Here is a 23,966-nt window from a genome sequence, read left to right on the forward strand (position 1 = left end):
TTATTTGTTGCTTTTCTCTTGCTGCTTTTAATATTTTTTCTTTGTGTTTAATTTTCGTTAGTTTGATTAGTATGTGCCTCGGTGTGTTTCTCCTTGAGTTTATTCTTTATGGGGCTCTCTGTTTTTCTTGGACTTGATTAATTATTTCCTTTCCCATACTGGGGAAGTTTTCCACTATAACCTCTTCAAATATTTTCTCAGACACTTTCTTTTTTTCTTCTTCTTCTGGGATGCCTATGATTCAAATGTTCATGCACTTAGTGTTGTCACTGAGGTCTCTGAGACTGTCTTTCATTCTTTTTATTCTTTTTTCTTTTTCCTGCTCTGTGGCAGTTATTTCCCCCATTCTATCTTCCAACTCACTTATTCGTTCTTCTGCCTCAGTTATTCTGCTATTTATATCATCTTGAGTATTTTTAATTTCAGTTATTGTGTTGTTCAGTAGTGTTTGTTTGCTCTTTAGCTCTTCTAGGTCCTTATTAAGTGTTTTTTTTATTTTCTCTATTTTGTTGTTGAGATTTTGGATCATCTTTACTATCATTACTCTGAATTCTTTTTCAGGCAATTTGTCTATTTCCTCTTTATTTATTTGGTCTTGTGGGGTTTTTATCTTGCTCCTTTGCCTGCAAGATGTTTCTTTGTTTTCTCATTTTGTCTAATTTGTGGTATTTGCTGTTTCCTTTCCCTATGCTACCTAGTAGTAATTCCTCTTGTTTCTGTTCTCTGCCCCCTGTGGTGGGGTTGGTCCAGTGTTTTGTGTAGGCTTTCTGATGGGAGGGTCTGGTGCCTGATTTCTGGTGTGTGGATCTGAATCTTTTCCCTCTGATAAAGAGGGCTGTGTCAAGTGGTGTGTTTTAGGATATCTGTGAGCTTAATATGGCTTTAGGTAGTCTGTGTGCTTATGGGTGGGTTTGTGTCCCTGTCTTGTTTGTAGTTTGTGAGGTGTGAGGTATCCAGCACTTGCAGTTGTAGGCAGTCAGGTGAAGCCGGGTTTTAGACTCTGATAGAGGCCTCCAAGAGAATTCTGTGTGGTTAATCTTCTCTGTGACTGAGGACTCTCTATTGGCCTAGCATCCTGAACTCAGTTTTCCCTCCACAGAGCCTCCGACTTGACTTCTGGTCGAGGAACCCATACTCCAGAGGTCACTTGTCCTGGCAATAAAGGGGATTAAAAAAGACTATCCAAGCCAGAGACTAATGTTAAAAGGTTAAGTCAAACAAATACTGAATCAAGGAAACATGTACTTGCACAAGAAACACAGAAACAGAACCCAGTAGAACATAAAGCACTAGAACAACCTGACAGAAGAACCACAGAACACAATCAGACAATTAAAGAGAAAATCAACAAAAATTCAACACAAAACAAAAACAAAAAACCAGCGAAATTGTGAAAATGAGAACCACATATAACAGGGATCAAATAGAAACAGGAAGCAAATATAACAAAGAGCAAGAGAACAACCAGATAGACTAAAGTTCCCCAAAAAGAAATCAAACAATTATAATTAGAACTAAGAGAAAGGCAAAACCTAATAACAAAAACCAAAGCAGTGTGTCATTTGAAGAATAAAGCAAGGAAACAGAGCAGACCAATGATATTGATTAAAAGTATAGTAAGATAAAATAAAATAAAAAGGGCTAGAACACAGAGCAACAGAAGAGCATAGTATGACTGGAAATATAAAAAGAAAAAGAAAAGACAAAATAAAATAGAAGTGTATTAAAGATAAAGAAGAAAAGAAGATGGGGAGATAAACTCAGCACTACAAAAAAGCTAGCTAGAAATAGAAATATATAAAAAGGCTAAAAATAAAAGAAAAATAGAATAAAAAATGTTACCTGGGGTGGGGAGTCAAGGGAGGGAGGGAATACGGGGATATGTGTATAAAAACAGATGATTGAACTTGGTGTACCCCCCCAAAAAATAATAAATAAATAAATAAAATTTAAAAAAATGTTACAAAACCTGAAGATCCAAAAAAAAGGATAACTGACCACAGAATGGATCAGATCAATAGAATTAATAATAATAATTCTGTTTCCTTGGGGTCTCAGCTGTAAGTGTCCTTGTACATGCCTTGAGCCTCAGGCCACCTTAGCCTCCCCAAGAGGCCATCTTCTGCCTCTGGGTTGGGCTTTGGACCTGCTGTGGGTTTTATGGGGTCCACTTAGGCTCTGATCTGACCCAATTCCTGTGTGTGCTTGCTCCCACAGTCCACAGCTGCCAGAGCTAGACCTTTTTCATTTGTGGGAACATTCATTGTCTACTCAGATATTCCAAAGGCATAGGGTCTACCTAGCTGATCATGGGGATTTAGTCTGCAGCATGTATATCTGATGGAAATATTTTAGAACCTCTTTCTTAGTCCCCCTGTCCCTGGTGTTCAGCTTTGGTTTTGTCCCTGCTACTGTGTGTGGTCTAACTGCCAGAGTCTGGTCCTGAGGCTGCATTGGAGCTCTTTGGGTCTGCCTCAGGGAGGGTTTCCTTTATTGTTCACCTGCAGATGCAGGTGTGTGGGGAGAGAGAGGCTTAGATAGTGGCTCCTCTCCCTGCGTGTGACTCAACAGTAGCTCCCTGCTTGGATCGCGGGAGCCCTGGGGATGATGCCAAATGCGCAGGGATGCCAGTGGCCATGGGCATAGGAAATCTGGGCTTAGTGTGGTTCTTTACTGGTGCCTGGCAGAAGGTGCCTGATGGACAGCACTTGGGGGCTTTTTATATTACTCTGTGACCAGCAGAGTTTCCCTTATTGTTTGTCTGTAGGTGCTGGTGTGCGGGGAGAGAGAGGGTACAATAGTGGCTCCTTCCCCTGTGTGTGAGCCAGCAGTAGCTCCCTGCCTGGGTTGCGGGAGCCCTGGGGGCAGCAGCAGCAGCACCAATTGCAGAGGGAAGCTCGTGGGCTCTGGTTTAATAGAAATGTCTCCAGAGTTTTCCTCTCTGTGGACTTCTTCTGGCTCTTGGCAGCAGGCACACCAAGCCAGCACCCCCACCAGGGGACTTTTTCTACCCCTTGCCAACTGCAACAACCAGGCCCAGAGGGGGCCTCCATTTGTTCATCACAGGCACTGAAAGAAAGGCTACAACAATGGTTCCTCCCCACTGCTTGTGAGTCAGCAGTAGTGAGCCACCACCATGGCAACCAGCTTTCCATGGTAGGCATTCTCCACTGCAGATTATTTCACTCCTGTCCCCTCAGTCCGTCTCCCCACAGCCAACAGTGTTTCTCACCCTGAACCAGTTCTCCAGTACCCATGTTCCAGCTGCTAGACCCCCTATACTGCTGTGAACCTACGTCTCAGTCTGGGACATGCAGAGCTGTGGTACGGACCCTCTGTGTGTTTCTCACTTTTTCCCTTCTGCCACAGATCGGCCTCTTCACCCTCTTTGGACAGTGCCAAATGCCTCCCTTCTGACCCAATCAAATTCCCCGTTGGAGAGGGGGTTTCCCTGTCAGATAAGGAGGGGGAGTTTCCCTGAATTCAGCAATCTCTCATCTGTTTCAGCTCCCCCCGCCCCAGGGTGTAGGACCAGTCCCTTTCCTTTCTTCTCCTCTTTCTCCTTTTTTTTCCCCCTCTGTCCTACCCAGTTATGTCGGGATCTTCGCAGTCCTTTCTGGTGTCCAAGGTCTTCTGCTAGTGTTCAGCAGGTTTTCTGTGGGAATTATTGCATCTTTTGATGTATTCCTGATGAATCCGTGGAGAGAGATGCACTCTACGTCCTTCTACTTGCCGCCATCTTTTTCCTTTCTAAATTATATTTTCTAAAAATTTTTATTGGAGTACAATTGATTTAAAAAGTGTTAGTTTCTGCTGTACAGCAAAGTGAATCAGTTATACATATACGTATATCCCCTCTTTTTTAGATTCTTTTCCCATATAGGTCATTTCAGAGTATTGAGTAGACTTCCCTGTGCTATACAGTAGGTCCTTATTAGTTATCTATTTTATATATTGTAGTATGTATATGTCAATCCCAGTCTCCCAATTTATCCCTCTCCCCACCCCTGTTTTCCTCCCTGGTAACCATAAGTTTGTTTTCTACATATATGACAAAAGATTTTAAACTTAATTAGAATTAACTTAAAAAAAAACCTTATAATCTATTTTACTGAGGTGGACAATTCCATCAGTGGTGACTTGGAAAATAAAATGAAAAGCTAGCCTCCCATGCCTGATCACCCCCAGTTACCTGATGCCCCTATGGTAGCACTATGATGTGATAATTTCATTCCAAAATGCATAGATATGATCATACTCTGGGATCTCTCTCTCTCTGTTTACTCACGTACTGTGATGATCTCTATCACTCAGCTCTGATTGCAGAGATCAGACCACTGACCCAGCATCAGATGAAGCACCCTTTGAAGTATTTTCCACTTGAGACAATTTGTGATTCTTTCTTTCAGTGCCAGTGGGCATCAGCCTTGGGATACTGGGGTTGCCACAATGGATGTTTTGGAAAGGGTGTGCCAGTAATGAGTCACGGCATGGCTTCTGAGTTAAAAACCTGGGCTCAAATCTCAGCCCTGCCCCTTTCTGGTTATTGGCCTTCAGCAAGTCAATAGCATCAAGCCTCACTTTCATCATATGCAGCATAATAGGACCCCCAAATGAGGGCAATACCCCCTCCATATATTGTTGGGAGAATTAAGTGATGTCACAGAGATGGAGTGTTTCCAGCTTTGAAATTGCTAGCAGTTCGGAGGGAGAGTTTGTGCTCTGGACTTGGGTCATTTTCTGAAGCATTTTTCGGTCTCCCCACAACTACCTCAAAGGAGAAATGGGCCCTGGGAGGACAAGAGGTGACAGAGAAATTACTGCGGACCAGGAGGCCAGGACTTTGGACTAGAGGGTGATGACATGGCTTGGTATGTCTGTGGAAAGGGGAGCAAGGTCCAAGCGAACTCCAGTGAAGAGAGCCACCATCTCCTCCCCAGAGCCCAGGTGATGGGTGCAGGGAGAGAGGTGTCCTGGCTTCCTGCAAGTTTCACTCCATGTGGGGCCACTTCTTTCACTCCCCACGCTCCAGCTCTCACTCCCAAGCTTATGCCTTACTCTGCTGTCTGTGTCCAATCAGAAATGACCTTTTGGGAGATAAATTATTTTGTGTTCTCTTAGTTTAGCTTGTGAAAATATTTTCGTTAACATAGCATTCTCCAAGGCATTAGTTTTTCAAAGGTTTCAGAAGATTATGTTTTAAGAATAATGGATTTTTTTTAGTACAAAATGCATGTGCATTGTAGAATATTTGGACAACAGAAATGAAGAAAACTAAAACCACTCATAGCTCCAGAATCCAGAGAAAAGCCTGACTGTTTTCTGCTGTTACGGCATACTTCAAAAGGCCATTTGAGCATGCAAAAGCATGGTTTTCTTACAATACCTTTCTCCATTCGGCACCACCCTCCTCACCAATTTGCTTTCCCCAACTTTATCCTGATGGTGTTTTTGGATGTGCCCCTTCTTCTCCTGTCTCTCTCACATCATCATTGTTGGTTGTTTTTTTTGTTTGTTTGTTTTGTTTTTTTGTTGTTGTTTAAAGTGTGGAGGTCTGTATTATAACATAAAGGTTCAATGTATGGGGTCAAAGTAGGGGTTTAAGGATCTGAAAGTAAATAAAAAATGTTTAGTTGCCAAGAACAGAAACCCATTCCCAGAAGCCCAGGTGAAAGAAGACCCTCTTATAGGGCAGCATCCAGAACTACTCAGTTGATGGAAGGACAGAGGACCCTGGTGGGGAAGTCTTCTCCCAACTCTCATTCGGGCATCTCCTGGCTTTGCATGTCTGCTTCTCCCTGTGCACCAATGCATTCTATCCTCTTACAGATTTAGTTGTTATCTAATCTTTTTTTTTTTTTTTTTGGCTGCATTGGGTCTTCGTTGCTATGTGCTGGCTTTCTCTCTAGTTGTGGCAAGCGGGGGCTACTATTTGTTGTGGTGTGTGGGCTTCTCAGTATGGTGGCTTCTTTTGTTGCAGCACACAGGCTCTAGGTGCGTGGGCTCAGTAGTTGTGGAGCATGGCCTTAGTTGCTCCACAGCATATGGGATCTTCCCAGACCAGGGATCAAACCCGTGTCCCCTGCATTGGCAGGTGGATTCTCAACCTGTGCCACCAGGGAAGTCCCAGTTATTATCTTCTTTTCAAGGCAGTTCCCACCCAGGAGAAGGACTGGTGACCCTCCATCCAGCTCTCTCCTCCTCTCTGTCTCATTGTCTCCTGTTTATTTGGCCCAGTGGCGCAGCACCTATAACTGGAATGAGGATGGGGGCTGCTATACTCCAGGACCAGGATGAGATGGGTTCTCTAAGTAAGCAAGAGCTGGCACACACCCTAAATGGTATCCACTATGAGTGTGGGAGAGAAACAAGAGGGAGCAGATAAAATCAGCATTTCTAAGAGAACCACTTTCCTCCAAACATCACCAGTTTGGTGCAGTGTCTCTGACTCTCTTGGGGCAGCTAATATCTGTTGCCACCTTGAACTCCTTTATTGCCTCAGCATTTATCATGTTGCATTTTAATTTTCTATTTGCATTCCGTACTTTCTGTTATAGATGATGAACTCCCACAGGGCAGAAAATATTCTATTTATCTTCACACTGACACTCATATTCTAGGGTCTAGTGCACGACAGGTTCTGAATAAATGTTTATGGAATTAATGCTGAAAGAGTAGGACATGAAGAGGAAATAAGAGGAGGAGTACAAGCTGTAAGGGATTTTTAACTAGATAGAGAACTTTCTCAAATAAATAGGAACTCTCCTCTTTAGACAAACAGTCATTGGTGTTGTTTGAAGGAATAAATGATTTGTCTCTGATTAAAAGGAAAAACAGTTCTTTTGTTGCCTGGCTTTGCTCTGATTCTTTTTGAAGGCTCTGAGCATGATGTACACTGAGAGAATGTGAAGGTTTTGAGCCCTACATGCTGTTTTCCAAAAGGCATGACCCTGAACTTGAAGGGCTTTGTGATGGCTTCAAGGCTGCCTGGGAAAATTGGTTGGGTTGAGCATTTGATTAAAGTCGACTGCCTTTTTCATTTGTGGTTAGGTGCCATGGATACTTGGCAAGCTGTAGAGCAAAGAAAACTAAAAATGTCCCCAGTGAGCAAATGGGGAAGCTTGAGAACTTAGCAGAATTTTCATCCCTGCAGGTTCTATAGATACAGGCTTTAAAATTTTGATGTTGGTTTCCCAAATGACCACAGTGGCTTAGCAGAGAGTCATGCATCCAAGAAGGATAATTAGAGAACTGGGTGGTGTAAAATGCTAGAGGGTGTTAGGGGAGGGATATTATTCACTTTTATGGACTGTGTAGTGTTAGGGAGAGAGCCTCAGAGATCAAGATACCTGCACCCCATTTCGACTCTTGTAGTCATTAGCTATGGCATTTCATGTCAGACACCTAAGTAAACAACACTATGCTGTAATATTAAGGGTAAAATGAGGGGAAGAAATTGCCTAAGAGAATTGTATCATCCTTTCCTGCGTGGTTTTAAAATCTCATACTCTAAATTTGTAGAACTGACCATAGAAAAAATTGTTAGTAGCTGCCACTTTTTCTTTTTTACTTTACACATCTACATTTTATAGTTTGTCTACTATACTAAATAAAACATAAACAATGAACACATACTGCATTTCAAAGACTTAGTATAATAAAAAGAATCTCATTAATTTTTATATTGATTACAGGTTGAAATTATAACATTTTGAATCTAGTGTGTTAAATAAGACATATTATAATTTTACCTGTTTCCCTTTAACTTTAAAAAAATTATTTTATGTTGGCATATAGTTGATTAACAATGTTGTGATAGTTTCAGGTGTACAGCAAAGTGATTCAGTTATACAAATACATGTATCTATTCTTTTTCAAATTCTTTTCCCATTTAGGTTGTTACATACTGTTGAGCAGAATTCCCTGTCCTGTGTGGTAGGTCCTTGTTGGTTATCTATTTTATACACAGTAATGTATATATGTCAATCCCAATCTTCTAATTTACCCCTTCCCTGTACCCCTCCCCGCTGGTAACCGTAAGTTCGTTCTCTAAGCCTGCGAGTCTGTTTCTGTTTTGTAAATAAGTTCATTCATATCATCCCTTTTTAGATTCCACATATAAGCATATGATATTTCTCTCTGTCTTACTTACTTCACTCAGTGTGACAATCTCTAGGTCCATCCATGTTACTGCAAATAGTTGCCATTTATTTTTGAAACTCATCCACCAGTTTCAGCGCCATATTCATCTTCCTAATTCTCTTAGGTTTTTCTCCTCCCATCCCTACAATGTGTTGTCACCTTATGTTCTAATCGGGTTCCAACATTCCCATTATGGAAGTATGCCTAGACTAGTGCTCTTTTAATGTTTTTCATGCTCCAAAATTACCTCCTCTGCCCCATTTTACCCTCATGAAGTCCCCTGCTCCCTCAGGTTACCTCACCTTAGCTAGGTACTAGGAGGTATTAATATAAATGAACTAGTTCCCTGTAAGGCATGCAGGACCAGTAGACAATTGATCCATGCTCTCAGCTAGAGTATAATGTTTGAAAGGAGACCATGTGGGAACCTCAGTGAGCCTCTAGTTGGTAGAAAAGTCAGTGAAGATGGAGTGAGGATGTCAGGCAGTACCCTATGTTTGAGAATTTTGGGAATAAAGGTCTTTTTTGTGTTGCTTAAAATTATACCATGAAGATGACCACCATCCCGTCTCAATGTATGTTTGGCTCGAACATGAAGACTCACGATTAATTTCAAATTAAAACTGCAATTTTCCTTTGGTTTCAACAATTATCTCTGTAATGGCTTGGGTCTCACTACCAGGGAACCATCACTTCTTTCTTTAATAACTGAAGTTCAACAAACTAACCTCTGCACATTCAAAGCCTCAGTTCCCTAGATGGACTAACACTTTTCTCCGACAGTGCTCTCATGGTCTGTTCTTTAAATAAGACTAAACCTGCCAAACAGCAATTTCCTTGCTAATTAGCAAATTCATTTTCAGTTTAAATACACTATATGCCTCTCTGCCCAAGCCCCCTAAGTCCTATTAGTTTATTAGTTTATTGTTTTTGACTCAATTCTACCCTCTGTACATTTTGAACATCAACAATTCTCTCAACAAGCTTCTCAAAATTCAGACAGCTTTTTTGTGTGTGATGAGATAATTTTCTTTCAAAAACCTGAATGTGTTCTTTATATTTCTTCACATACAGTTTAAGTAACAAAGCTTTCCGAGAAAGGATCAAGTTGGTCACCAAAGAGTCAGAAAGAGCTTTTTAATACTTATATCTTGCCAGACCTCAGTAATATGCTTGCTGAACTCCCAGAGTCTAGACAGTTTTATTCACTAGCTTGCCAGAATCCCGAAGCCCCAGAGAGTTGTTTTTATAACCATATCCAACAAATTAGACAGTTATTATTCTGTCTGTATTTCCTGTCAAGGTGCATAGCAAATGTTTTACAGCTGATGTTTTAATTGGGTTGAGCCACAGTCTGGAAGTGGCGTGCCATTCACAGACATTTTTTAGCTATTTATTTGTGAGGGCTGTCATTAAATGCACTCACTCAGACATGTTTTGAGGAGACATTTCAGCTGCAAAGATTGTAGGTTGCTAGTCTCCTTGAAGTTGGTGCTATCAGAGCTCCAATGGGAGGCGTTGATGGGGCTAAACGACATCTTCTCATTATTGATTTGATGTGAACACCTGGCCCATGTCTACAAGACGTAGAAAGAGGTTATAATTGGTTTCTGAAGTACCGTGTAAGTCTGGCAAATTGTTGCATGTATTTAGGTCCATTAACTCTTTGCTTCTCTGTGAATTAATTTTCATTATTAGCTTTGCCCAGACATGGAATTTTCATCTGAACCCACGTAGTATTTAACACTTTGAATAGCAAAACAGTTTCTTGATTCTGTTCTCTATTAGTGCAATGTTGCCAGGTGACAATACATGTTTTCATATATTCCTTGTTTACATGGAATAACATGGCAGACACATGGAACAACTTCTGGAAATCTTAGAAGAGCATATGTCTCAAATCACGTCATTTGGGGTTCAGAAGAAATACAGTCAGTTTCTGGCTTCCTAAAAACAGGCCATCAGGGATACATCTGACATGTGTCAGGCTAAGCACTTTACTTGTAGTATTCCATTTAATCCCTCCATCCTTATGAGGAAAGTGATAATGCTATTGTCCGTTTTAGAGATTGGGGTATTAAAGCACAGAGAGGGTAAGTGGCTTGCCAAAGAAACCAACAGTGCAGGCCAGTTCTGAGCAGAGAGTTAAGATTGACAACCTGGTCTCCTAATCATTACACTGCCTGGTCCATGTATAACGTAGAGTGCCTAAAGAGATGGGGTGGAGTCATAGAAAAAAGATATAAGATGTCTTTAAAAAGGCAACAGATGAAAGAAACTGGGGTACATTCAGACAATGGAAGATTATTTGGAGCTAAAAAGAAATGATCTGTGAAAAGACATGGAAGAACATTAAGTGAATATAACCAAGTGAAAGAAACCAGTCTGAAAAGATTATATGATTTCAACTATATGACATTCTGGAAAAGGCAAAACTATTGGAGATAGGAAAAAGATCAGTGGTTGCCAGGGGTTGGGGGAAGGGATGAATAGCTAGAGCACATAGGATATTTAAGGCAGTGAAATGAGTCTGTATGAAACAGTAAGGGTGGTACACATCATTGCACATTTGTCAAAATGCATAGAATGTGCATTAAGAATGAAGCCTAAAAGGTAAACTATCAACCCTGGGTGATAAAGATGTGTCTCTGTATCTTCCTTGATTTTAACAAATGTACCATTTGGTGTGAATGTTGATAGTAAGGGAGGCTGTGCAGGTATGGAGTAGGGGGCTATATGGGAACTGTGTACTTGCTGATTCATTTTGCTGTGAACTTAGCAACGCTGTAAAAACGAAAGGAGTTTAGTACAATGCCTGGTACTTTGCAAGGATTCTATAAAATTTTGTTAAATAAAATAAATTTCTATATACAACAGCAAAAAAAGCAACAGGATGAGGCAAAAAACGCAAGGATGAGATGAACAAGAAGAAGTATAAATCTGATGATGTATATATAGCATGGAGAATATATTGGGCTGGCCAAAAAGTTTGTTGAGGTTTTTCTGTAACATCTCCAAAGGAACTTTTTGGCCAACCCAATATATAGTCAATAATATTGTAATAACTTTATGTGGTGACCAAGGGTAATGAGACTCACTGTGGAGATTATTTTATAACATATAAAAGTATTGGATCACTATGTTGTACACCAGATATTAATATAATATTGTAAGTCGATTATACATCAGTTTAAAAAAAAAAAGAGGAGGGTCAGGGGTATAATCTGGAAGAGCAGGGGAATTAATTCCCTGTATTACTTTCCTAGGGCTGCCACAACTGTGTGACTCAAAACAACAGAAATCTTTTTCTTTCAATTTTGTATCTATTTAATTTGCTCATTTGGTACACAAGAGACACAACTCAATATTAAACAAGAAACAATCTGGTTAAAAAATGACTAGAGAACCTGAATATACACTTTTTCCAAAGAAGACATACAGCAGGCCAACAGGCATGTGAAAAGATGCTCAATATCACAAATCATCCTGGAAATGCAAATCAAAGCCACGAGGTACCACCCCACACCTATCAGAATGACTATTATCAAAAAGACAAGAAATAACAAGTGAAAACAACAGCAATCTATTCTCTCACAGTTCTGGAGTCTGGAAGTCCAAAAATGGTATCTGCAGGGATATGCTCCCTCTGAAAGTTTTAGGGAAGAATCCTCTCTCGCCTCTTCCTGGATTCTCACAGGTGCCATCCATCCTTGGTTTTCCTTGGTTTGTAAATGCCTGGCCCCAATCTCTGTGCTGTAGTGTTGGGTTCAGTAGGCTTATATTTCATTTAGAGTGATTGTTTAGTCTTAGTGTTATTTTATGAATTATTCTTGTTGGGGTTTAAAATCAATGGCAAAATGAATTCTTAAAAGAAGAGGACCGTCTCCTTTCTTTTTTAATGTTTGGGAATGATTTAATTGTATTCTATTGTTCTTTAAATGTTTGAAAGAAGTGCTTTGAAAAATTGCTTAGAACTAGTGCTCTTTCAGGCAGTAGCTTTTTAAAATGTTTCCATTTTTCTTTTTAATTGGTATGCTTAGATAGATAGTTTCATTAATTTATATTATTTCCCTAAAAAGTCATTGGTTTTATTCTGGTTCTCAAACGTATTTGCCTGGAGGTGACACAGTTGTCTGATGATTTTATAAATTTCTTCAATTTTTATGGTTACCACAGTCTTTTATTTTGTGTATTTGGGGTTTTTTCCACATTGTTTTATCAGGTGTCCTAATGATTTATATTTTGTTCTTTATTTCCTAGACAACCAGATCTTGGGTTTATTTGTTGAATTTTAGAATTCTTCCATTTTTAAAAGTGCATTCACTTCTACTTAAATTTTTTTCTTCATTATGTTTCCTTAGGTTTATCTTATTATTCTTTTTATAACTCAAATTAGATGACTGATTTATTTTTAATCATTCTAATTTTCATCTGGTTGGTTGGGTGACTGAGATTGAAATATTTCCATTAAAGTGTAGTGCTCCATCCACCATGAAAAAAGGAAGATATCAAATTATGTTCAACAATCAGTGGTATCCTACCATCAAGAAAACAAAATAAGCAAAAAGATAAAAATGATACAAGCAGTAGCCATTATAAGATCTTATATTTTACAAGAATTGAAAAGAATAAAGGGTATAATGAGTGTTTGGTCTTGATTAAGAGTATTGTGTAGAGACCTGGGCAACCAGAAGAAAGTGGCTTCTTCAGGAAGAACCTAAGGAAGAATGTTCTTGTTGGAGTCAAAACAGTATGTTTAGCTTAACGTGAGGGAGAGCCAAAGAAGATGTAGGAGAGTCAGGAGAAGTACCAAGTTCAGTGGCATCAAAGGTAGGGATTAAGATTAAGGTCACAGAGTCAAGAATTCAGAAACTGAGATACAATACCAAGCAAAGGAACACAAGAGATGTAGAGAGTGGAGGGCCGGGAACAATTTTCTCAAATGCCAGTTAGTGTTTCACACTGCATTCCATGGATGTCCTTGGCGATGAGAAAGGGCTGGTCCTGCCCATTTAAATGGCTTACCTGTGTTAGGGAGAAGCCATAAAGGGCTGACCCTCTGTCCCATCCTTCCTAGCCTTGTCTGGTCCCCATAAAATATTTCTGAAGCATCCTCTCTGCTCTGTATAGGAATTATTCCAGACCTATTTCCTGCCCTGTACTCTGAACTTTCTTTCTCTGGTTGGTAGCCAGTTTTACAATCTTTATTCTTTTTCTTGGATAGAGATTAGCCCTGCAAATTGACCATGTAGGTCAGACTGCCTTCCTCCCCACCCCAAGGGTCTGCATATGCAGTGAGTTTAGTATTTTTTAAACCAAGATTTATTTAGTTAAACATATTAGTCTTATATTCAGTGTAAATCCAACCCTTGGTACACAGAAATAAATACTGAGTTCCAAGAATTTCCAGTTGTGAAACTTAGGTAAAACTCTTTACTCAAGTTCATGTTATGGCTGTTTTCTACTGGCAACATGAGAAACACTACCCTCATACTATCTCGAAACTGAAGAAAAGGAAACGATTTACTTATGAAATTTACTATAAAATAAACTATATTTATAAATACTATCCTAAGAATTATAATTCTGTCAAGTTTCCATCTGGGCAATTGTACACTTAATCATAGTAGTGAAACTAAATGAAAGAAAATTAAGGAATGCCGAACAAAGAAATAATAAATCTATGAGTAAACTGAAAGAAGCATTGACTATAGGACGGTAATAGTGATAATTATCCTAGTGATGACGGTGAGTAATGAGGAGCTATAAAACCAAATACTAATAAAATGGAGCACTCTGTAGCATGATGGATGGGGTGGAGTGGAGAATTGCAGCTAAAGTATTCTATCCTCATGCTCTTCAGAAAGGCAACGATATTGATTAAAATGAAGTAGAAATGGAAAAAAAATTAAATAACCAGTAAAAGAATAGAAATAGAATGTTTAACTTCCAAACCTGGTGGGTGAAAAAAAGTGAATCAACTAGAAGGAAGAAAATGAGAAAACATACAGCTTACGAAAATCATGGTTAATAAGAAACCAACATAAGATGATAGAATAAATCTAAATATAGAGAAAGTAATACTATGCATATCATCCTACAGAAATATTGCTTTTGCTAATACTTTAGTATTTAGCTTTCATCTGCATTGGTGGACCACTGTATGATCAGGAAATAGTTGATGTCTAATAATTCCATCTCAGATAACATGCACAGTACCATAAGTTAGCAAGTTAACCATGGACCAAGTTAACCATGGACCAAGTTAACCATAGCAAGTTAACCACGAGCCACATCTTTAAGGATCTTTTCAATCTTTTATTTTCTTTGTTTCTTACAACTCCCCATATAACCGGGTATTAGACTAAAGTGCTGTGTCTTAGTTTGGGTTGTGCAATTTAAATCAAGATTAGTTGACTCAGCGCTGTCTCCAAAATCCACAGCTGCAGTTCTTTGATTCTCCTATTCCTCATATTTTCTATTCTTGTCATCATTAATGTGGGACGATTTTATTCTGGCTCAGGTTTTTAAATAGAAAAGGCATGGAGGAATCATGAGGCTAGGAAGAATGTTAATACTGAGAAGATTTTTTTAAAAAGGAGTATTGGAATGAATACAGATTGAAAATTGATGTTAGAGTGACCTCATAGACTCTACCCTTCCTCACTCTTTGCCTCTGATACCTGGTGTTTGAATAGCCACTTCCTTGGAGAGATAAAGAAAACATACAAATATATTACTCCAGTATCTGGGTAATAAGTTTTAAAAATAGCTGTTAGTTTTCTACTCATTTGCAAACTCCCATCTCTGTTCTTTCAAAACTACCGGGACTGGAAACTCATTTGGTACAAAACTTCCAAGAATTCTTGCAGAGAACATAGAATTGCTCATTGGCTCTGTGTCATCGGAGGCAGGCAACAACTAATTGTCCTTGGTTTATTCTTTTTTTAAAAAAAAATTTATTTATTTATTTATTTATTGGCTGTGTTGGTTGCTGCACATGGGCTTTCTCTAGTTGCGGCGAGCAGGAGCTACTCTTTGTTGTGGTGCACAGGCTCCTCATTGTGGTAGCCTCTCTTATTGCAGAGCACGGGCTCTAGGCACGTGGGCTTCAGTAGTTGTGGCACAAGGGCTCAGTAGTTGTGGCTCATGGGCTCTAGAGAGCGGATTCAATAGTTGTGGCACATGGGCTTAGTTGCTCCAAGGCATGTGGTATCTTCCTGGGGCAGGGATCGAACCTGTGTCCCCTGCATTGGCAGGTGGATTCCCAACCACTGAGCCACCTAGGAAGTCCCATCCTTGGTTTATTCTTGATCACTTCCACTTGAAGCATGAACCTCAAGTATGGTTCATGGTTGGGATGAGTAAATGTTCTGCTTTGTTTAGGAGAACACTGGTTTATGTGACATTTTAGGGTCGCCTTATTAAATGGTGTATTGATGGAGCGTTCTCTTAAAGGATTCAAATCGTTTGAAAATACAGCTTCTCTCCTCCACTTTTAAAGGCAAATAGCTCTCAATTCCAACTCTGAATTGCCAGAGTTTCAGTTTTGATTGGGCTGGGGTCATAGTTTTAGAAACATTCCTAGAGATCCTGATAAGTAGCCATAATTGAGAGTGATCACACCAGACGTCCAGTGGCAGGCAGCACTTCACAGCATGAAGTTCTTCCAGGGCACATGTGCACAGATATAGTTGGAATTCTTTCAATTTAGGACAAAGATGCCTTGCAAATGAGCATATTGTTTGGATAGAATCGCAGGTTTTTTTTGCAGGGGAGGGGATGCTGCATTGGGTCTTCATTGCTGCGCATGGGCTTTCTCTAGTTGTGGTGAGCAGGGGCTACTCTTCGTTGCTGTGTGCGGGCTTCTCAGCGCGGTGGCTTCCCTTATTGTGGAGCACAGGCTCTAGGCACAAGGGCTTCAGTAGTTACAGCATGCAGACTCAGTAATTGTGGCTCTCAGGCCTTAGAACACAGGCTCAATTGTTGTGGCGCAGAGGCTCAGTTGCTCTGCAGCATGTGGGATCTTCCCGGGCAAAGGATGGAACCCATGTCCCCTTGGCAGGCAGATTATCAACCACTGTGCCTCCAGGGAAGTCCCCAGTCATGGCTTTTAGTTGGTATTATCTTGCTTGTTAATTTACAAATTACTGTCAGGTTATCCTCAATATTACTAATTGAGTTTGTTATCTCTGGTTAACCCTACAAAGTCTGTGGATACAGATTTACGATTGTAATTTTGGCCTAAAATTGCCCAATAACCAGACTTTAGGATGGGCAAGCATTGAAACCAATTACCCTAAGGTAGTTATGAAACAGGATTCAGACGAAGTGATTCATTTACTTAATCAACATTTATTGAGCACATATTGTGTGTCAGTCACTTTGCTAGGTATTAAGATAAAGAGGTGCATGAGGGGAAGGTGGTATGTGAACAAATCTGTGCAGTCAAGTGCTGCAGGTTTTCCCACAGACTTATCTACATGATCCTGAGGGAATGGGCAGAGGCCTGCCAAGAAATGCATGGAAAGGCTCCACAGATGAGGAAAAATTAGATTGAGTCCTGGATAATGAATAGATTCTCTCTTGTTGCACATGTGATAAGAGAGTGTCAGGGCAGAAAGCAGAGGAGAAAGAATTCTGGGCAGAAGGAGCAGTGTAAGCAAAGGGACTGGGGCAGGGTACCAGGTGATGTGGAGACTTTACAGGATATTGAAGATGCTATTTATTCACCGTTGTTGCTACAGGTTTGGTGTCCCCTATATCTATTTACATCAACATTTTATTTTTTAATTTTAATTTTATTTATTTTTTGAACCCACCACACGGAATGTGGGGTCTTAGTTCCCTGACCAGGGATTGAACCCATGCCCCCTGCATTGGGAGCACAGAATTGTAACCACTGGACCACCATTATCATTTTATTTATGTGTGTAATGTTTGCTGCCTATCAGCAATGTCTGTTCACCTTTTGAATGCTTTTAAAAACAATTTACTTGTATTTTTTCTCTTTTCAGGACTTGTAGAACTAATATAAGACACCACAAGCCTTTGTTCACAACAATATATTTTGAACATTTTCTGGACTATTACTATTCTTCTATAGCCTCAGTTCTCTTTACTGTTTTATTCTATTAGCAATACATGTTCATTGCTGAAAAAGGAGAGAATATAGGTAACTATAAATGAAGCAATAAAAATCACCTTTAAATTTTATGACCCAGAAATAATCAACATTTTTAGGTTCATCCTTCAATATGTTTTAAATGCATATACACTTTTTTTCCTTTTTAAATGCATATATACTTTTTATTCATTATTTTAGTGTGTTTTATATGAATATACCACAAGCATACACATTTTCAAGGAAGCTATTGTTTAATATCATCTTTTCCATTTATTAAAAGAATAGCCAGTTGAACATCTTTTATGTTTTATTAACTCTGTGAGGTTTTCACATTTATTATCATACTTTCTTCTCACAAAATCATGGGCTCTGTTTCACAGACAAGGAAACTGAAGCCCAGTAAAGGTCAGTGGCTTCTCCAGGGTATCACAACCCATAAATAACAAGGCAGAATTCAAACCCACAGCTCTTTGTGCCAGCTCTTTTTCAAAAGGATGACAAAGGTGAAAGAAAAGGATTTGGGGGCACACAAAGGGTGCGAAGTCCCTGAGGTGAGGGCTTGCCTCTCCCTTCCTACAAGAAGGCAGAGCAAGTTAAGTCCTGGTTCTCCTTCCCTGGGTGGCTTCCCAGGAGTCTGGTGTTTTCTTCTAGTTCTTTTGCAGCTTTGCCTATACGTGCTGTTGGCACCAGCGTATGGTTGGCATCTGCTTTGGAATGACTGCTGCAATTAAAGGCAGAAAAGACATCTGTTGTGAAAGGTAAGCCATGGGTAGGGTTTTGCTGCAACAGTCAACAAAAATAAATACAAACAGAGAATCATGGCCTTGTCATTTGTGTTTGGCCCTTTGGAGGAAGAGCTGCCTTTCCTGCATGGGGGAATGCAAGGATACACCCTTGAGTACGGCTGTGCCCTGCAGGGAACAGCTCACTCAGAGGCGGAAAGAGAAAAAGAAATCATTCTGGTGGCAGCTAGCCCAGAAGGCCCTAGGCAGGGGCCCTTGTTGAAGAGCTCGCCATAAACACTCCCTTTTACATTTGGGGTCATCTCTCTCTCTGAAAGAGCCCAGAGGCTAATCCACTCTCACAGATTTCTTTACCTGTTTTTGGTTTTCCTAGGAATGCACTGTTCCCTTAGACGTGGGAAGGACTTGGAAACAAAGCAACATTTATTTTGATCTGAGAGTGTTTAATGTCAGACTTGTCTGTGGAAGTAATTCTGTGTTTAGAGCAAAGGAGAGGGAAAGGAAAGGAGCTCACGTGTGTTACTCACTGTAGTGAGCTGGATGCCTTCACACGGATCATCTCATCTAATCTCCACAACATCCCAGGCGATAGGGGCAGTTGGTCCCAATTTGCAGATGAAGAAACTGAGATACAGACAGATTAACTCATCCAAGTGCAGCCGAGTGGCAGAGCAAGCGGTGCTTTCACTCTGACCTCTATGATGCCAAAGCCTCTCACTGTCTGTTTCTGCTGGAAGCACTCAAAGGACAATCACTAATATTTAAGAAGCATGTTTCTGTTATCCATTTACATTCTTAATGTGACAAGAAGCAGAAAAGACAAGAAGAAAACCAAGCATTCATTGCTCAGTTGAGCAGCTTCATGCGTTTTAATGGTTCCTGGAATGTTTTTGCTGATGGCCACAGAGAGGTGCCCAAGAGCAGCAAGGCTGCTTTCCCAGAAAGTTCTAATCTCTGGCATTAAACAAAACAAAACAAAACAAGACAAAACAAAACAACACAACAACAACAAAAAACCCCAAACCCCCAAAACAAAACAAAACAAAAAAAAACCATTGAGTGTGTAAATGAACAATGTTGCCTGCCATAACAGTAAACAAAGGATGTCCCAGCCTTCAAACCATCACATTACAGTTGCCCCAGCAGTAAGCCCTGCAGGAGTTCAGGATGGAAACAGGACAGGATGCCTACTATCAAGCCATCAGCCACTGCAGTCATCCCCCATGGTGTACCCTGAGGAGACTCAAGATGGGAAAACACAGGATACTGGCCCCAGATAGCTGAGGTACATATCAAAGGAATGATTTTAATGAGCCCAGACTTTTGTATCTTCTCATACATAGAAAAGCGCTAAATTCATTAACTTGAGATGTCTGTTTTCCTTTAATTAATAGTACTCTTTTGATGTTCCGACTACCTGGGTTTTGTTACAAAACTCCCATATATCCCGGCTCCCTCCTTACCTCTTTGGAGCAGTCCCTCAGAGCTACCTGGGAGGCTGTCTCCTGGGCTTGAAATCCTCAGAAAATCTGCTGAATAAAACATAATTCTCAAATTTTAGGTTGTGCATTTTTCTCATTCGACAAGTGGCTGTTTCAGGTTAGTATCTGAGACTTTCCATGCACCAGTAGGCCTCAGACGGCTGGGTAATCAGTGTGACACCGGGAGGTAAAAGCAGCAAGGCTGCTCAGGGATGGAGGATTTTAAGGAGATTCCATTGCGTGAAGATCCTGGCACCGTATCCAGGATGTAGTAGGAGCTCCATAAATGTGAGCTCTCCTTTTCTTCTTCCTTCCCCTTCCTTGTCCTTCCCCGCCTCCACCTCCACTAACTTTCACTCTCTCTCCCCACCTATCAGTGCTTTCAATGAGTCAAGGGATTTCTGAGATATCAAATTACAGCAATTTCCAAAAAAATTAAAAAAAAAAAAAAGAAAATAATTCCAAAATGAAAAAAAAAACAAAAAAACAAACAAAAAAAACCAGATGATTGAACTTGGTGTACCCCCCCAAAAATAAATAAATAAATAAAATTAAAAAAAAAAATTACAGCAATTTCAAGCGAAATTCCACTAACAAAAGCAAGAATCAAACTGCACTGAGCCTTTGCAGGGAGGGAAGCAGAGCACACAGATGAGCCCAGATAAGGCTCTCAGAAAGGCTGTGCAGGGTGCTGAAGCCAAAAGAAGTGGATGTGGGGGTGAGATCTCAGGTCAGATCCCAGCTCAAAGAGGAAGTAATCAGCTGTGTGACCAGAGGTGTTTTACGGACCTTCCTTGGGCTTCAGTTTCCTCTTCTATAAGGACATTGCCTACCTCACATCATTGCTGCAAGGATTAAGTGAGAAAAAAGTGGGACAGCACCACCAGGAGTTCTTTGGATTTTATATGTGTTGGTAAACTGTTTGTTTAAAACACAATTTTAAGGCAAAAGCCCTCCATAGGCTTTTGTTGGGGAGGCTTAGGAGTGGAAAGCAAAAACTTGACCTGCTTAGAAACACTAAACTGGTGGTCCTGTGTTTCCCCGAGGGAGGAAGGAAACACCTCCTCTGTTTGCCTTTGGGGCCACAGACCCAGTCACAGCCTGCCAAGGAAATCCACTTGTGAGGAAAACTTCTGGTTGGACTGATTGGATATAAAGAGTTTAATTTAGTATAAACATGTGCAGCATGCTTGTATGCGTGTGTATACAAGGAAAGCAAGGGCAAGGAATTCCCAGACCTTTTTGCCTCCCTACTGTGTAAATCATGAACCATATATAAATAATTTAACAGAAATGTAGTAAGGATCCCAAACGAAAATCATGCCCTTCTAAACTTGTGTGTGTGCCCAAAAACATATATGTATGATGTAAGGAAGATGGTAATTTCAGGAACAGAAAAGATTGTAGATGTTATCGATGATTTGGGGGGATAATAAATTTGGTTTAAGCCCAATGCCTACCAAAACATAGATGCTTGACAGCTTGGCTAAGTAGATTTGTTCAGTCTTCTTTGCCACAGGGTCTTCCATGGAACCAAGATTTCCTGCAAACACAGGGACAGCTAAATCTGGTAAGGTAAACCTAGGAATCAGTTCTGTAAGGCTTACTGTCTTAGTCCGTTTGGGCTGCTATAACAAAGTACCCTGGGCTGTGTGGCTTATAAACAAGAAATATTTATGTCTCATAATTGTGTAGGCTGGGAAATCCAAGATCAAGGTGCCAGCAGATTCAATGTCTGATGAGAGCTTGCTTTCTGGTTCTTAGATGCTGTCAACTTGCTGTGTCCTCAGTTGATGGAAGGGGCAAGGAAGCTCTTTGGGGTCTCTTTTATAAGGGTGCTAATCCCATTCAAGAGGGCACCCCCTCATGACCTAATCACCTCCCAAAGGACTAACCTCTTAATACCATCACATCGGGTATTAAGACATCAATGTACAAATTTTGGGAGGACACATTCAGTCTATGGCAATTACCTAGTGGGAGCCTGCAGGCCAACAGACTCCCTGTAGAGCAAGAAGATGGTCTTCTGTTACACGGACAAGCCACACTTGCTCCCACCTTGGGCTCTCTTGCCAGCCCCTCTGCCTGGACAGTTGTGTCCCTGAGTCCAGAGGTTGACTCCTGTGGCTCACTCAGATTTCAGATCAAATGTCCCCTCCTTAGTCTGTCCTCCCCTGACCATCCACTCTAGAGTAGCCCAACGAACACTTTCTAGCACTCCTTTATCTTATTCTCTTGCGAACATTGACGATTTCCTTACTTTTTATTGTTTGTTAGCTTACTGCTTGTCTCGGCTTCACTAGAATTTAAGCTCAACGGGAGCAAAAATTTTGTTTGTCTTTCCATTTCTCTCGTTACTTCCAGGACAATGTCTTGTAATAATAGGAACTCAACAAATATTTGCAGAATCTTGAGGTAAATATGCACTCTTGCACCCTAACCCCAAAGCTCTCTAGACTTAATTTCTTTAAGTTCTTTATTGGAATATAATTGCTTTACACTCTTGTACCAGCTTTTGAGGTACACCAAAGTGAATCAGCTGTATTTATACACATATCCCCATCTCCCCTCCCTCCCATGACTCCCTCCCGCCCTCCCTGTCCTGGCCCTCTAAGGCATCACGCATCATCAAGTTGATCTCCTTTTGTTATACAGCAACTTCCCACTAGCTATCTACTTTACAGTTGGTAGTGTATACATGTCTATGCTACTCTCTCACTTCATCCCAGCTTCCCCTTCAACCCTGCCCCCCCAACACCATATCCTCAAGTCCATTCTCTGCATCTGCATCTTTATTCTTGCCCTGTCACTGGGTTCATCAATACTATTTTTTTTTTAAGATTCTGTATATATGAGTTAGCATACAGTATTTGTTTTTCTCTTTCTGGCTTACTTCACTCTGTATGACAGACTCTAGGTCTATCCACCTCACTACATATAGCTCCATTTCATTCCTTTCTATGGCTGAGTAATATTCCATTGTATATATGTGCCATATCTTCTTTATCCATTCATCTGTTGATGGGCATTTAGGTTGCTTCCATGTCCTGGCTATTGCAAATAGTGCTGCAATCAACATTATGGTACATGTTTCTTTTTGGATTATGGTTTTCTCTTCGTATATGCCCAGTAGTGGAATTACTGGATCATATGGAAGTTCTATTTTTAGTTTTTTATGGAACTACCAAACTGTTTTCCACAGTGGCTCTACCAATTTACATTCCCACCAACAGTGCAGGAGAGTTTCCTTTTCTCCACACCCTCTCCAACATTTATTGTTTCTAGATTTTCTGATGATGGATATTCTGACCGATGTGAGGTGATACCTCATTGTGACTTTGACTTGCACGTCTCTGATGATTAGTGATGTTGAGCATCTTTTCATGTGTTTGTTGGCCATCTGTATGTCTTCTTTGAGAAATGTCTATTTAGGTCTTCCGCCCATTTGTGGATTGGGTTATTGGATTATTTGCTTTTATGGTATTAAGCTGCATGAGCTGCTTGTATATTTTGGAGATTAATCCTTTGTCAATTGCTTCATTGGCAAATATTTTCTCCCATTCTGAGGGTTGTCTTCTTGTCTTGTTTATGGTTTCTTTTGCTGTGTAAAAGCTTTTAAGTTTCATTAGGTCCCATTTGTTTATTCCTGATTTTATCTCCATTATTCTAGGAGGTGGGTCAAAAGGGATGTTGCTTTGATGTATGTCCTAGAGTGTTCTGCCTATGTTTTCCTCTAGGAGTTTTATAGTGCCTGGCCTTACATTTAGGTCTTTAATCCATTTTGAGTTTATTTTTGTGTGTGGTGTTAGGACGTGTTCTAATTTCATTCTTTGACACGTAGCTGTCCAATTTTCCCAGCAGCACTTATTGAAGAGGCTGTCTTTTTTCTGTTGTATATTCTTGTCTCCTTTGTCAAAGATAAGGTGCCCGTATGTGCTTGGGTTTACCTCTGGGTTCTCTATTCTGTTCCGTTGATCTACCTTTCTATTTCTGGGCCAGTACCATACTGTATTGATCACTGTGGCCTTGTAGTATGGTTTGAAGTCAGGAAGCCTACTTCCACCAACTCCGTCTTTCCTTCTCAAGATTGCTTTGGCTATTCAGGGTCTTTTGTATTTCCATATAAATCGTAAGATTTCTTGTTCTAGTTCTGTGAAAAATGCCATTGGTAATTTGATAGGGATTGCATTGAATCTGCAAATTGCTTTGGGTAGTACAGTCATTTTCACAATGTTGATTCTTGCAATCCAAGAACATGGTATGTTCCTCCATCTGTTTGTTTCATCTTTGATTTCTTTCATCAGTGTCTTATAGTTTCCTGCATACAGATCTTTTGCCTCCTTAGGCAGGTTTATTCCTAGGTATTTTATTCTTTTTGTTGCAATGATGAATGGGAGGGTTTCCTTAATTTCTCTTTCTGCTTTTCATTGTTAGTGTATAGGAATGCAAGAGATTTCTGCACATTAATTTTGT

This window comes from Hippopotamus amphibius, chromosome 2, assembly GCF_030028045.1.
Source record: "Hippopotamus amphibius kiboko isolate mHipAmp2 chromosome 2, mHipAmp2.hap2, whole genome shotgun sequence".
Taxonomy (NCBI): domain Eukaryota; kingdom Metazoa; phylum Chordata; class Mammalia; order Artiodactyla; family Hippopotamidae; genus Hippopotamus; species Hippopotamus amphibius.